General features: G+C 42.3%; 1 protein-coding gene across 6 annotated transcripts in view; it reads left to right on the forward strand.

The window, feature by feature from the left end:
- LOC138667072 (oocyte zinc finger protein XlCOF6-like) overlaps nucleotides 1-13631 on the forward strand; it is a 157652-nt gene that overhangs the window by 31807 nt on the left and 112214 nt on the right. For 2 of the 6 annotated variants that reach the window (XM_069755334.1, XM_069755338.1), the window contains exon 1: nucleotides 9462-9751. The exons of 2 other annotated variants lie outside the window; for them this stretch is intronic. The gene's annotated coding sequence lies outside the window, so the exon portion shown is untranslated. Of the gene's footprint in view, nucleotides 1-9461; nucleotides 9752-13631 lie in introns of those variants that run through there. 2 more of the 6 variants (XM_069755339.1, XM_069755341.1) reach the window with 1 other exon arrangement.

The raw sequence follows: 13631 nt of genomic DNA on the forward strand, positions 1-13631 counted from the left end.
AAGGCCACGGGCGTGACCCAGCCACCAACCAGATAAGCAGCCAGATTAACCCTGCATATCCTGGATAAAATCCAGCCGGCGCGACTGAACGTATAGTGGACAAATGTGGAATTACCGCTGTCTGTCGGACGCCCTAGTGTGAACAGCGTCCGACATGACACATGGGCTTTAAACTTCTTGATGACACTGCGCACGGTAGACACAGGTCTTTGGAGATGGACTTGTAGCCTTGAGATTGCTCATGCTTCCTCACAATTTGGTTTCTCAAGTCCTCAGACAGTTCTTTGGTCTTCTTTCTTTTCTCCATGCTCAATGTGGTACACACAAGGACACAGGACAGAGGTTGTGTCAACTTTAATCCATGTAAACTGGCTGCAAGTGTGATTTAGTTATTGCCAACACCTGTTAGGTGCCACAGGTAAGTTACAGGTGCTGTTAATTACACGAATTAGAGAAGCATCACATGATTTTTCGAACAGTGTCAATACTTTTGTCCACCCCCTTTTTATGTTTGGTGTGGAATTATATCCAATTTGGCTTTAGGACAATTCTTTTTTGTGTTTTTTTATTTAAGACAAATTAAATGAACATAATAATACCAAACAATTTGTGTTTGCAATCATTTTCAGGAAGAAAATGAGTATTATCTGACAGAATTGCCGGGTTGTCAATACTTTTGGCCATGACTGTACAGTACAGACCAAAACTTTGGACACACCTTATTTAAAGATTTTTCTGTATTTTTATGACTATGAAAATTGTACATTCACACTGAAGGCCTCAAAACTATGAAATAACACACGTGGAATTATATACTTAATTTCAGTTGTTTCACACTTTTTTGTTATTTGTTATATTCTAGGTTCTTCAAAGTAGCCACCTTTTGCTTTGATGCGTGCTTTGTACACTCTTGGCATTCTCTTGATGAGCTTCAAGAGGTAGTCACCAGGAATGGTCTTCCAACAATCTTGAAGGAGTTCCCAGAGATGCTTAGCACTTGTTGGGCCTTTTGCCTTCACTCTGCGGTCCAGCTCACCCCAAACCATCTCGATTGGGTACAGGTCTGGTGACTGTGGAGGCCAGGTCAACTGGCGTAGCACTTCATCACTCTCCTTCCTGGTCAAATAGCCTTTTCACAGCCTGGAGGTGTGTTTGGGGTCATTGTCCTGTTGAAAAATAAATGATGGTCCAACTAAACGCAAACCGGATGGAATAGCATGCCGCTGCAAGATGCTGTGGTAGCCATGCTGGTTTAGTATTCCTTCAATTTTGAATAAATCCCCAACAGTGTCACCAGCAAAGCCCCCCCACACCATCACACCTCCTCCATGCTTCACGGTGGGAACCAGGCATGTAGATTCCATCCCTTCACCTTTTCTGCATTGCACAAAGACATGGTGATTGGAACCAAAGATCTCAGATTTGGACTTATCAGACCAAAGCACAGATTTCCACTGGTCTAATGTCCATTCCTTGTGTTCTTTAGCCCAAACAAGTCTCTTCTGCTTGTTGCCTGTCCTTAGCAGTGGTTTCCTAGCAGCTATTTTACCATGAAGGCCTGCTGCACAAAGTCTCCTCTTAACAGTTGTTGTAGAGATGTGTCTGCAGCTAGAACTCTGTGGAATTGACCTGGTCTCTAATCTGAGCTGCTGTTAACCTGTGATTTCTGAGGCTGGTGACTCGGATAAACTTATCCTCAGAAGCAGAGGTGACTCTTGGTCTTCCTTTCCTGGGGTGGTCCTCGTGTGAGCCAGTTTCTTTGTAGCTCTTGATGGTTTTTACCACTGCACTTGGGGACACTTTCAAAGTTTTCCCAATTTTTTGGACTGACTGACTTTCATTTCTTAAAGTAATGATGGCCACTCGTTTTTCTTTACTTAGCTGCTTTTTTCTTGCCATAATACAAATTCTAACAGTCTATTCAGCACTTCTGCACAACACAACTGATGGTCCCAACCCCATTTATAAGGCATGAAATCCCACTTATTAAACCTGATAAGACACACCTGTGAAGTGAAAACCATTCCCGGTGACTACCTCTTGAAGCTCATCAAGAGAATGCCAAGAGTGTGCAAAGCAGTCATCAAAGCAAAAGGTGGCTACTTTGAAGAACCTAGAATATAAGACATATTTTCAGTTGTTTCACACTTTTTTGTTAAGTATATACAGGTCCTTCTCAAAAAATTAGCATATAGTGTTAAATTTCATTATTTACCATAATGTAATGATTACAATTAAACTTTCATATATTATAGATTCATTATCCACCAACTGAAATTTGTCAGGTCTTTTATTGTTTTAATACTGATGATTTTGGCATACAACTCCTGATAACCCAAAAAACCTGTCTCAAGAAATTAGCATATTTCACCCATCCAATCAAATAAAAGTGTTTTTTAATAACAAACAAAAAAAACAACAAATAATAATGTTCAGTTATGCACTCAATACTTGGTCGGGAATCCTTTGGCAGAAATGACTGCTTCAATGCGGCGTGGCATGGAGGCAATCAGCCTGTGACACTGCTGAGATGTTATGGAGGCCCAGGATGCTTCAATAGCGGCCTTAAGCTCATCCAGAGTGTTGGGTCTTGCGTCTCTCAACTTTCTCTTCACAATATCCCACAGATTCTCTATGGGGTTCAGGTCAGGAGAGTTGGCAGGCCAATTGAGCACAGTAATACCATGGTCAGTAAACCATTTACCAGTGGTTTTGGCACTGTGAGCAGGTGCCAGGTCGTGCTGAAAAATGAAATCTTCATCTCCATAAAGCATTTCAGCCGATGGAAGCATGAAGTGCTCCAAAATCTCCTGATAGCTAGCTGCATTGACCCTGCCCTTGATGAAACACAGTGGACCAACACCAGCAGCTGACATGGCACCCCACACCATCACAGACTGTGGGTACTTGACACTGGACTTCAGGCATTTTGGCATTTCCTTCTCCCCAGTCTTCCTCCAGACTCTGGCACCTTGATTTCCGAATGACATGCAAAATTTGCTTTCATCAGAAAAAAGTACTTGGGACCACTTAGCAACAGTCCAGTGCTGCTTCTCTGTAGCTCAAAAGTGGCTTTACCTGGGGAATGCGGCACCTGTAGCCCATTTCCTGCACACGTCTGTGCACGGTGGCTCTGGATGTTTCCACACCAGACTCAGTCCACTGCTTCCTCAGGTTCCCCAAGGTCTGGAATCGGTCCTCCACAATCTTCCTCAGGGTCCGGTCTCCTCTTCTCGTTGTACAGCGTTTTCTGCCACATTGTTTCCTTCCAACAGACTTACCATTGAGGTGCCTTGATACAGCACTCTGGGAACAGCCTATTTGTTGAGAAATTTCTTTCTGGGTCTTACCCTCTTGCTTGAGGGTGTCAATGATGGCCTTCTTGACATCTGTCAGGTCGCTAGTCTTACCCATGATGGGGGTTTTGAGTAATGAACCAGGCAGGGAGTTTATAAAAGCCTCAGGTATCTTTTGCATGTGTTTAGAGTTAATTAGTTGATTCAGAAGATTAGGGTAATAGGTCGTTTAGAGAACCTTTTCTTGATATGCTAATTTATTGAGACAGGTTTTTTGGGTTATCAGGAGTTGTATGCCAAAATCATCAGTATTAAAACAATAAAAGACCTGACAAATTTCAGTTGGTGGATAATGAATCTATAATATATGAAAGTTTAATTGTAATCATTACATTATGGTAAATAATGAAATTTAACACTATATGCTAATTTTTTTAGAAGGACCTGTAATTGCACATGTGTTAATTCATAGTTTTGATGTCTTCAGTGTGAATGTATAATTTTCATAGTCATGAAAATACAGAATAATCTTTAAATGAGTGTGTCCAAACTTTTGGTCTGTACTGTATATGCATGACTGCATGTGTGCGATTCACACGACTACATATATGCTATATACGTGACTGCATGTATGCGATTCCCACGAATATATATATATATATATATGCTATATATGTGACTTCATGTGTGCGATTCACACGAGTATATATGGCATATGTTATGTACATGACTGCATGTATGCGATTCCCTCAAGTATATATATGCTATATATGTGACTGCATGTGTGCGATTCCCACGAATATATACTGTATATGCTATATACGTGACTGCATGTATGTGATTCACATGAGTATATATATGCTATGTACGTGACTGCATGTGTGCGATTCCCACGAATATATACCGTATATGCTATATAAGTGACTGCATGTATGCGATTCACACGAGTATATATATGCTATATACGTGACTGCATGTGTGCGATTCCCATGAATATATACCATATATGCTATATATGTGACTGCATGTATGCGATTCACACGAGTATATATATGCTATGTACGTGACTGCATGTATGCGATTCCCGCGAATATGTATATGCTATTGTTGTATCCGTGACTGCATGAGTGCGATTCCCACGAGTATATATATATGTGAGTGCATGTATGCGATTCACACGAGTATATTCATAACTGCATGTGTACGATTCCCACGAGTACATATACGCTATACACGTGACTGCATGTGTGCGATTCCCACAAGTATATATATGCTATATACGTGACTGCATGTATGCAATTCACACTGGTTTATACTATATACGTGACTGCATGTATGCGATTCACACTAGTATATATATGCTATATATGTGACTGCATGTATGCGATTCCCATGAGTATGTGTATGCTATATACGTGACTGCATGTGTGCGATTCACACGAGTATATATATATGCTATATACGTGACTGCATGTGTGCGATTCACACAAGCATATATATGCTATATACGTGACTGCATGTATGCGATTCACACGAGTATATATATATATATGCTATATACGTGACTGCATGTATGCGATTCCCACAAGTATATATATGCTATATACGTGACTGCATGTATGCAATTCACACTGGTTTATACTATATACGTGACTGCATGTATGCGATTCACACTAGTATATATATGCTATATATGTGACTGCATGTATGCGATTCCCATGAGTATGTGTATGCTATATACGTGACTGCATGTGTGCGATTCACACGAGTATATACATGAATGCATGTGTGCGATTCCCATGAGTATATATATGCTATATACATGACTGCATGTATGCTATTCACACGAGTATAAATATGCTATATACGTGTCTGCATGTGTGCGATTCAAACAAGTATATATATGCTATATACATGACTGCATGTATGCGATTCACACGAGTATATATATATACTATATACGTGACTGCTTGTATGCGATTCCCATGAGTACATACAGCTCTGGCAAAAATTAAGAGACCACTGCAAAATGTTCATTTTGTCTGATTTTTCTCTTTATAGGTTTATTTTTGAGTAAAATGTTCTTTTAATCTATAAACTACTGACAACATGTCTCCGAAGTTCCAAGCAATAAATTTTGGATTTATTTTCTGCAAATGAGAAATGGTCAAAATAACAATAAAAATGCATTGCTTGCAGACCACAAATAATGCAAAGAAAACAAGTTCATCATCATTTAGAAACAACAATACAAATGTTTTAACTCAGGAAGAGTTCAGAAATCAATATTTTGTGGAATAACCATGATTTTTATTCACAGCTTTCATGTGTCTTGGCATGCTTTCAACCAGTCTTTCACACTGGCGCAAAAATTTAAGCAGTTCTTCTTTGTTTGATGGCTTGTGACTATCCATCTTCCTTTTGATTACAGTCTAGAGATTTTCAATGGGGTTCAGGGCTGGAGATTGGGCTGGACATAACAGAGTTTTTATTTGGTTGTCCTTCATCCACACCTTGATTGACCTAGCTGTGTGGCATGGTGCATTGTCCTGCTGGAACAACCAGTCCTCAGAGTTGGGGAACATTGCCTGAGCAGAAGGAATCAACTGTTTTTCCAGGATAACCTTGTATGCGGCTTGATTCATACGTCCTTCGCAAACAACAACCTGCCCAATTCCAGCCTTGTTGAAGCATCCCCAGATCATCACCGATCCTCCACCAAATTTCACAGTGGGTGCAAGACACTGTGGCTTGTATGCCTCTCCAGGTCTCCGTCTAACCCAGGGGTGGGGAATCTTTTTTTCTGTCAAGGGCCATTTGGATATTTATACCATCCTTCAAGGGCCATACAATCTCCGCCCACAAAGTACATCCTGACTGTGGCACTGCTTTCAGGACGTAATCTTTCATTGCATGCCCTTCAGTGTTCAGTAGTGAACACCGCATGTGTGTGCTAACAGAGCAAGAAGAAATTAATGAGCTGGTTGTAATCAAAATACACCTCCCTGCACAAGAATGTGGTCTCTGAGATTCTGCCCGGGGGCCTGATGAAAGTTCATCGATGGCCTTAAATGGCCCTGGGGCCTGAGGTTCCCCACCCCTGGTCTAACCATTAGACAACCAGGTTTTGTTCAGAGCTGAAAACTAGATTTATCAGAGAAGAGTGCCTTAGTCCAGTCCTCAATGGTCCAATCCTTATGGCCTTTGGCAAACTTCAGTTTGGCTCTCCTTTGCTTCTCGAAAGGCTTTTTTCTCTGTCCCCCATGTCGGCAGCTCGAACAGAGGGGATCCGCCCACCAAGGACAGGAAACCTACAGATAAAAAGGCGGTACCTGTCTCCCGCATCAGTTTGGTTTCCTGTCCTTGATGGGAGACCCAAAGTAGCCTACCTCGTTCGTCATGGGATTCCGGGGCCAATCAGTCCGATCCAGGCAGCGGGGGTCCCCCTACCTTGGCTGGTGTTGTGACCCGAGGCGCCACCGCTGGGGCTAGTAGGCCTCTAGGGTGTGCAGGGAGAGGCGGTAAGGAGGGATCGCGGCCGCCTCTCCGGGTAAGGTAACTCCACAGCAGCATTATTGTTGTGAATTCTGCTCTTGGGCTCCCTCCGGTGGTTATGAGTGGTAGTGCTGCGGTCTGTGGATCGCAGCATTCATCAGGTGTGTTCAATTTGGATTCAGCTATTTAGTCCTGCTTCATCCTTTAGTCTGTGCCAGTTGTCCATTGTTTTTGGAGGATTCACTTCCCTTCTGGTCTCTCCTGTTTGCTGTGCTTTTCTTCAAAGATAAGTCCTGGCTTTGTTTTTGCTGTCCACCTGCTGTGGACCTTATAGTTCTGTGCATTTTCATGTTTGTCTTGTCCAGCTTTGTCTGTGAAGGATTTTTTTCAGCCAAGCTGTGTCTCTGGAGATGCAGATATACCCTCCATGTCTTTAGTCAGATGTGGTGTTTTGTATTTTCTGTGGTGGATATTTTCTAGTGTTTTAATACTGACCGCATAGTACTCTGTTCTATTCTTTCTTTTTAGCTAGTATGGCCTCCTATGCTAAATTCTGATTTCATTTCTGCGTACGTTATTTCCCTCTCCTCTCACCGTCAATATTTGTGGGGGGCTATCTATCCTTTGGGGATTTTGTCTGAGGTAAGATAGGTTTCCTGTTTCTGTCTTTAGGGGTAGTTAGTTCTGAGGCTGTGTCGAGGGGTCTAGGGAGTGTTAGGTACCCCCCACGGCTACTTCTAGTTGCGCTGCTAGGTTCAGGGTTTGTGGTCAGTACAGGGACCACCTTCTCCAGAGTCCTTCTCATGCTGCTCCTAGGCCACCAGATCATAACACATTATCCTGGCACGGCGGTCCCTCTGGGGGAAGGAGGAAGTATATAGGCTGCCTCACCAAGCGTACGTGTACGGCTGGGGCTCCGGGAACCAGTACACACGCGTGACGATCAGCGGCGCCATCTTGGGGGCGGGGTCACTGTGATGGCGTTCTTGGTGGCTCTGTGCATGCGCGAGAGCTGGACGCGATTTGGTGCAGTGCATGACTGGGTACCCAGTTATTGCGCATGCGTGGGTACTAATATCGCGCTGGCGCAAGTAAATCCAGTCTCTGCTACTTAAAGGGGGCAGCCCTCAGGTCGAATGCTTCTGATGGAGCTCGACCAGCATCAGCAGAAACGGAAACGATGGCCATAAAAAGACCGCTGCCAATCATAAAAATCCGCTAAAAAAAACGCTATAAATAGTAAATCAAACCCCCTTCATCACCCCCTTAGTTAGGGAAAAATAATAAAATTAAAAAAATGTATTTATTTCCATTGGGGCTAGGGGTAGGGGTAGGGTTAAGGCCAGGGTTAGGCCTGGGGCTAGGGTTGGGGCTAGGGTTAGGGTTTCAGTTAGAATTGGGGGGTTTCCACTGTTTAGGCACATCAGGGGCTCTCCAAACGCGACATGGCGTCCGATCTCAATTCCAGCCAATTCTGCGTTGAAAAAGCAAAACAGCGCTTCTTCCCTTCCGAGCTCTCCCGTGCTCCCAAACAGGGATTTACCCCAACATATGGGATATCAGCATACTCAGGACAAATTGGACAATAGCTTTTGGGGTCGATTTTCTCCTGTTACCCTTCGTAAAATAAAACAAATTAGAGCTGAAGTAAATGTGTGAAAAAAAGTTAAATGTTAATTTTTATTTAAACATTCCAAAAATTCATGTGAAACACCTGAAGGGTTAATAAACTTCTTGAATGTGGTTTTGAGCACCTTGAGGGGTGCAGTTTTTAGAATGCTGTCACACTTGGTTATTTTCTATCATATAGACCCCTCAAAATGACTTCAAATGAGATGTGGTCCCTAAAAAAAAAATGGTGTTGTAAAAGCGAGAAATTGCTGGTCAACTTTTAACTCTTATAACTCCCTAACAAAAAAAAATTTTGGTTCCAAGATTGTGCTGATGTAAAGTAGACATGTGGGAAATGTTACTTATTAAGTATTTTGTGTGACATATCTCTGTGATTTAAGGGCATAAAAATTCAAAGTTGGAAAATTGCGAAATTTTCGTCAAATTTCTGTTTTTTTTTTCACAAATAAACGCAGCTAATATCAAAGAAATTTTAGCACTATCATGAAGTACAATATGTCACGAGAAAACAATGTCAGATTCACTGGGATCCGTTGAAGCGTTCCAGAGTTATAACCTCATAAAGGGACAGTGGTCAGAATTGTACAAAATGGCCCGGTCATTAACGTGCAAACCACCCTTGGGGCTTAAGGGGTTAAATATGGAGGCATGTGTTCCTCTGCTAGTAAAGCCAGAATTGAGTCCTTTTCCTCACTCAAGATTTTTCTTTTCAACTCCTTTGGCATAGTTAAAAGATATTTTTTCATTCCTATTACTTTTGGGGTATTACTAGCACTTGTTTTGCCATCCAGCTTGTCGTATTGCAAGAGGATTGTGAACACCACAGCAGTGTTTTTATACTTTCCTTCGTTAAATAAGATTTGCGTGTGTCAGCCACTCACCCAGGTCCCCCGTCTTACAGCGTGTGTATCTTCAGCTGATCGATCATCCTTGCAATCGCCGGGAACGAACCTTGCAAATTCCTGCTAGCTGGTGTGTGTGTTTTGAAGATGCACACGCTGTAAGGCGGGGGACCTGGGTGAGTGGCTGACACACGCAGTGCGCATGCCCAGGAATCCCAGCCTCGCACTGTGCATAATGCATAACACACTGCGGGGCTGGGATTCACAAGCTGGGTGGCCGCACAGGTGCAATCTGCGAGACTGCATCTGAGGTCAGACGGGCAGCGCTCGCTGCGCCTGCCCCAGGCAGAACAAAACAACGCAAGCACCGGATTTGATTTGAAAACAGCGTGAAGGGGGCAGCGCCCGGCGCCAAAGAAGCCTTGAGTGACGCAGTGTGGCATGTGCAGCAGGGGGGTTAAGACCTGCCTCCAGGACTAAAGACAGGTATTTTTGCGAAATTATAAAACGCTTTATTTCTGCTTTGACTGCACCAATAACTAAAAGAGCCACCTTGTCAGAATGCAGCATTACTGCTGCACAAGGTGGCTCTTTTAGTTTCTAACGGCTGCAGGGGGGTGACAGAGTCCCTTTAATTCTTGCTAGTTAGATAGATAGATAGATAGATAGATAGATAGATAGATAGATAGATAGATAGATAGAATCACTGTAACTATTGATGAGTGAGCGTGCCCTGATAAGGTGTTATATTAGCATGCTCAGGTGCTAGCTGAGTGTCTTCAGCGTGCTCAAATACTATGCTCGAGACCCCGTGGCTTCATGTCTCACAGCTGTTCGACAGCTACGAAAAAGGTTGTACACAACTAAGTATTTTGATATATGTTGCTTCTTTTGGCATGTACCTGTTCAGATTAGTTCTTGAGGTTTCAGTCTGTTTTTCTGTTATTTATATGCTAAGCTTTCTGACTGAGCACTCTGCCCTTCACCATGCAGTGATTTTAATTACATGTAATCACATCATGTTCCAACCAACCCATAAATGTAGGCTTTACCAAGAGAGGTGTTTATATCCACTGGCTAACACGGTACCAAGATATATATCTTTCCTGTATATTCACCCATACATGAAGAGATTAGCCATAGGAAAGTGTTCATACGGGGCAGATAGGTTGGGGACCCGTCCGAATCATGAGATTACCTTGACGATGGTGGATGTACTCACACTATTTGGTCAAATTTTGTGCTAAACGTCTTGTGTATTTTTCCTAAATTCCAAAAGCCATTTTGATATTTACAGTTGATGTATTTCACATTGACATGTTTTAACACTATTGAGTGCAACCTTTTTTTTATTTTGATATATAAATAGCTTTTTTTGGTATGCACCTGTTCAGACTAGTTCTTGATGTTTCAGCCAGTTTTCTTTTATTTATATGTTAGACAGCTACAACACCTGTAGGAATTACCTATTTGTTAGGCAATCCCTGAATATGTTGTGGCCATCGAACGGCCAAAAGACATGCAGCCACGGGACTTGAACATATTTTTCGAAGAAGCTCGGTTAGCATCCAAGCATGCTGGGAGTACATCTTATCAGGGCACATTTGCTCATCACTAGTACTAACCCAAATAGTAAAGGTATCTTATCACTTTTAACACACTGCAACGTTGTAAAAAAAAAAAAAATTAAAAGCAACAGAGATCTTAAAAAATGTTTAAATATTTAGATATTAAAATAAAGCACTTTGAAATCACTCATTTGTCTCCATTAAATTTCTTCCTTTTTTAAAAAGAAAGAAAAATATTCTGGTACTTGTTTTTGTTCAATGTGTCAAAATGCTAAATTGTTTAAACTGTACATTTAACCCCTTCACGACATGCGCCGTACTATTACTGCGCATGCCGTGTCACCCCTTTTGATGTGGGCTGCGGCGGTGAGCCCACATCAAAGTCGCGACATGTCAGCTGTTTTGTACAGCTGACATGTGCGCGCAATAGCAGCGGGTGAAATCGCTATTCACCCGCCGCTATTAACCTGTTAAATGCCGCTGTCAAAAGCAGACAGCGGCATTTAACCGGCACTTCCGGCCGGGCGGCCGGAAATTATGTCATCGCCGACCCCCGTCACATGATCTGGGGCCAGCGATGCATCAGGAAGGTAACCATAGAGGTCCTTGAGATCTCTATGGTTACTGATGCCGGCCTGCTGTGAGCGCCCCCCTGTGGTCGACGCTCACAGCACACCTGCATTTCAGCTACAGAGCAGCGATCTGATGATCGCTGCTGTGTAGCAGAGCCGATCAGGCTATGCCAGCTTCTAGCCTCCCATGGAGGCTATTGAAGCATGGCACAAGTAAAAAAAAATGTTTTTAAAAATATGAAAAAAATATAAAAGTTTAAATCACCCCCCTTTCGCCCCATCCTAAATAAAACAATTAAAAAAAAAAAAACCCTACACGTATTTGGTATCGCAGCATTCAGAATCGCCCGATGTATCAATTAAAAAAAGCATTAACCTGATCGTTAAACAGCGTAGCGAGAAAAAAATCCGAAACGCCAGAATTACGTTTTTTTTGGTCACCGTCACATTGCATTAAAATGCAATAACGGGCGATCAAAAGAACGTATCTGCACCGAAATGGTATTATTAAAAACATCAGTTTGGCACGCAAAAAATAAGCCCTCACCCGACCCCAGATCACGAAAAATGGAGACGCTTCGGGTATCGGAAAATGGCACTTTTTTTTTTTTTAAGCAAAGTTTTGAATTTTTTTTCACCACTTGGATAAAAAATAACCTAGTCATGTTAGGTGTCTATGAACTCGTAATGACCTAGAGAATCACAATGGCAGGTTATTTTTAGCATTTAATGAACCTAGCAAAAAAGCCAAACAAAAAACAAGTGTGGGATTGCACTTTTTTTGCAATGTCACTGCACTTGGAATTTTTTTCCCGTTTTCTAGTAAAAGACATGGTAAAAACAATGGTGTCATTCAAAAGTACAACTCGTCCCGCAAAAAATAAGCCCTCACATGGCCATATTGACGGAAAAATAAAAAAGTTATGGCTCTGGGAAGGAGGGAAGTGAAAAATGAAAACGCAAAAACGAAAAAGGGCCACAACTTGAAGGGGTTAAACTCCAGAAAAAAAAGCCATTTTCTGGTCAGTTCTCTTCCCTACATTTTTTTATAACCCCTTAATCCCATATGACGTACTATCCTGTCCAGGTGACCTGGGACTTAATTCCCAGTGACGGGATAGTATGTCATATCCGATCGGCCGCGCTCACGGGGGGAGCGCGGCCGGGTGTCAGCTGACAATCGCAGCTGACATCCGGCACTATGTGCCAGGAGCGGTCACGGACCGCTCCCGGCACATTAACCCCCGGCACACCGCGATCAAACATGATCGCAATGTGCCGGCGGTACAGGGAAGCATCGCGCAGGGAGGGGGCTCAATGCGTGCTTCCCTGAGACGATCGGTGATACCGTGTACCGAGCGTCTTCTCCCTGCAGTCCCCGGATCCAAAATGGCCGCGGGGCTGCATCCGGGTCCTGCAGGGAGTACTTCCGGGTCGCCTGCAGGTGCTGGTAAGCCTGCAGCGATGTCAGTGAGATCGCCGATCTTACAGAGTGCTGTGCAAACTGTAAGATCGGCGATCTGTGATGTCCCCCCCTGGGACAAAGTAAAAAAGTAAAAAAAAAAATCTCCACATGTGTAAAAAAAAAAAAAAAAAAACTAAATAAATAAATAAAAAAATATTATTCCCATAAATACATTTCTTTATCTAAAAAAAAACAATAAATGTACACATATTTAGTATCGCCGCGTCCGTAACGACCCGACCTATAAAGCTGTCCTACTAGTTAACCCCTTCAGTGAACACCGTAAGAAAAAAAAAAAACGAGCCAAAAAATAACGCTTTATTATCATACCGCCGAACAAAAAGTGGAATAACACGCGATCAAAAAGACGGATATAAATAACCATGATACCGCTGAAAACGTCATCTTGTCCCGCAAAAAACGAGCTGCCACAAAGCATAATAAGCAAAAAAATTAAAAAAGTTATAGTCCTGAGAATAAAGCGATGCCAAAATAATTATTTTTTCTATAAAATAGCTTTTATTGTATAAAAGCGCCAAAACATAAAAAAATGATATAAATAAGGTGTCGCTGTAATCGTACTGACCCGACGAATAAAACTGCTTCATCCACTTTACCAAACGCGGAACGGTATAAACGCCTCCCCCAAAAGAAATTCATGAATAGCTGGTTTTTGGTCATTCTGCCTCACAAAAATCGGAATAAAAAGTGATCAAAAACTGTCACGTGTCCAAAAATGTTACCAATAAAAATGTCAACTC

The sequence above is a fragment of the Ranitomeya imitator genome, chromosome 2, assembly GCF_032444005.1.
Source record: "Ranitomeya imitator isolate aRanImi1 chromosome 2, aRanImi1.pri, whole genome shotgun sequence".
In the NCBI taxonomy this organism is placed as follows: domain Eukaryota; kingdom Metazoa; phylum Chordata; class Amphibia; order Anura; family Dendrobatidae; genus Ranitomeya; species Ranitomeya imitator.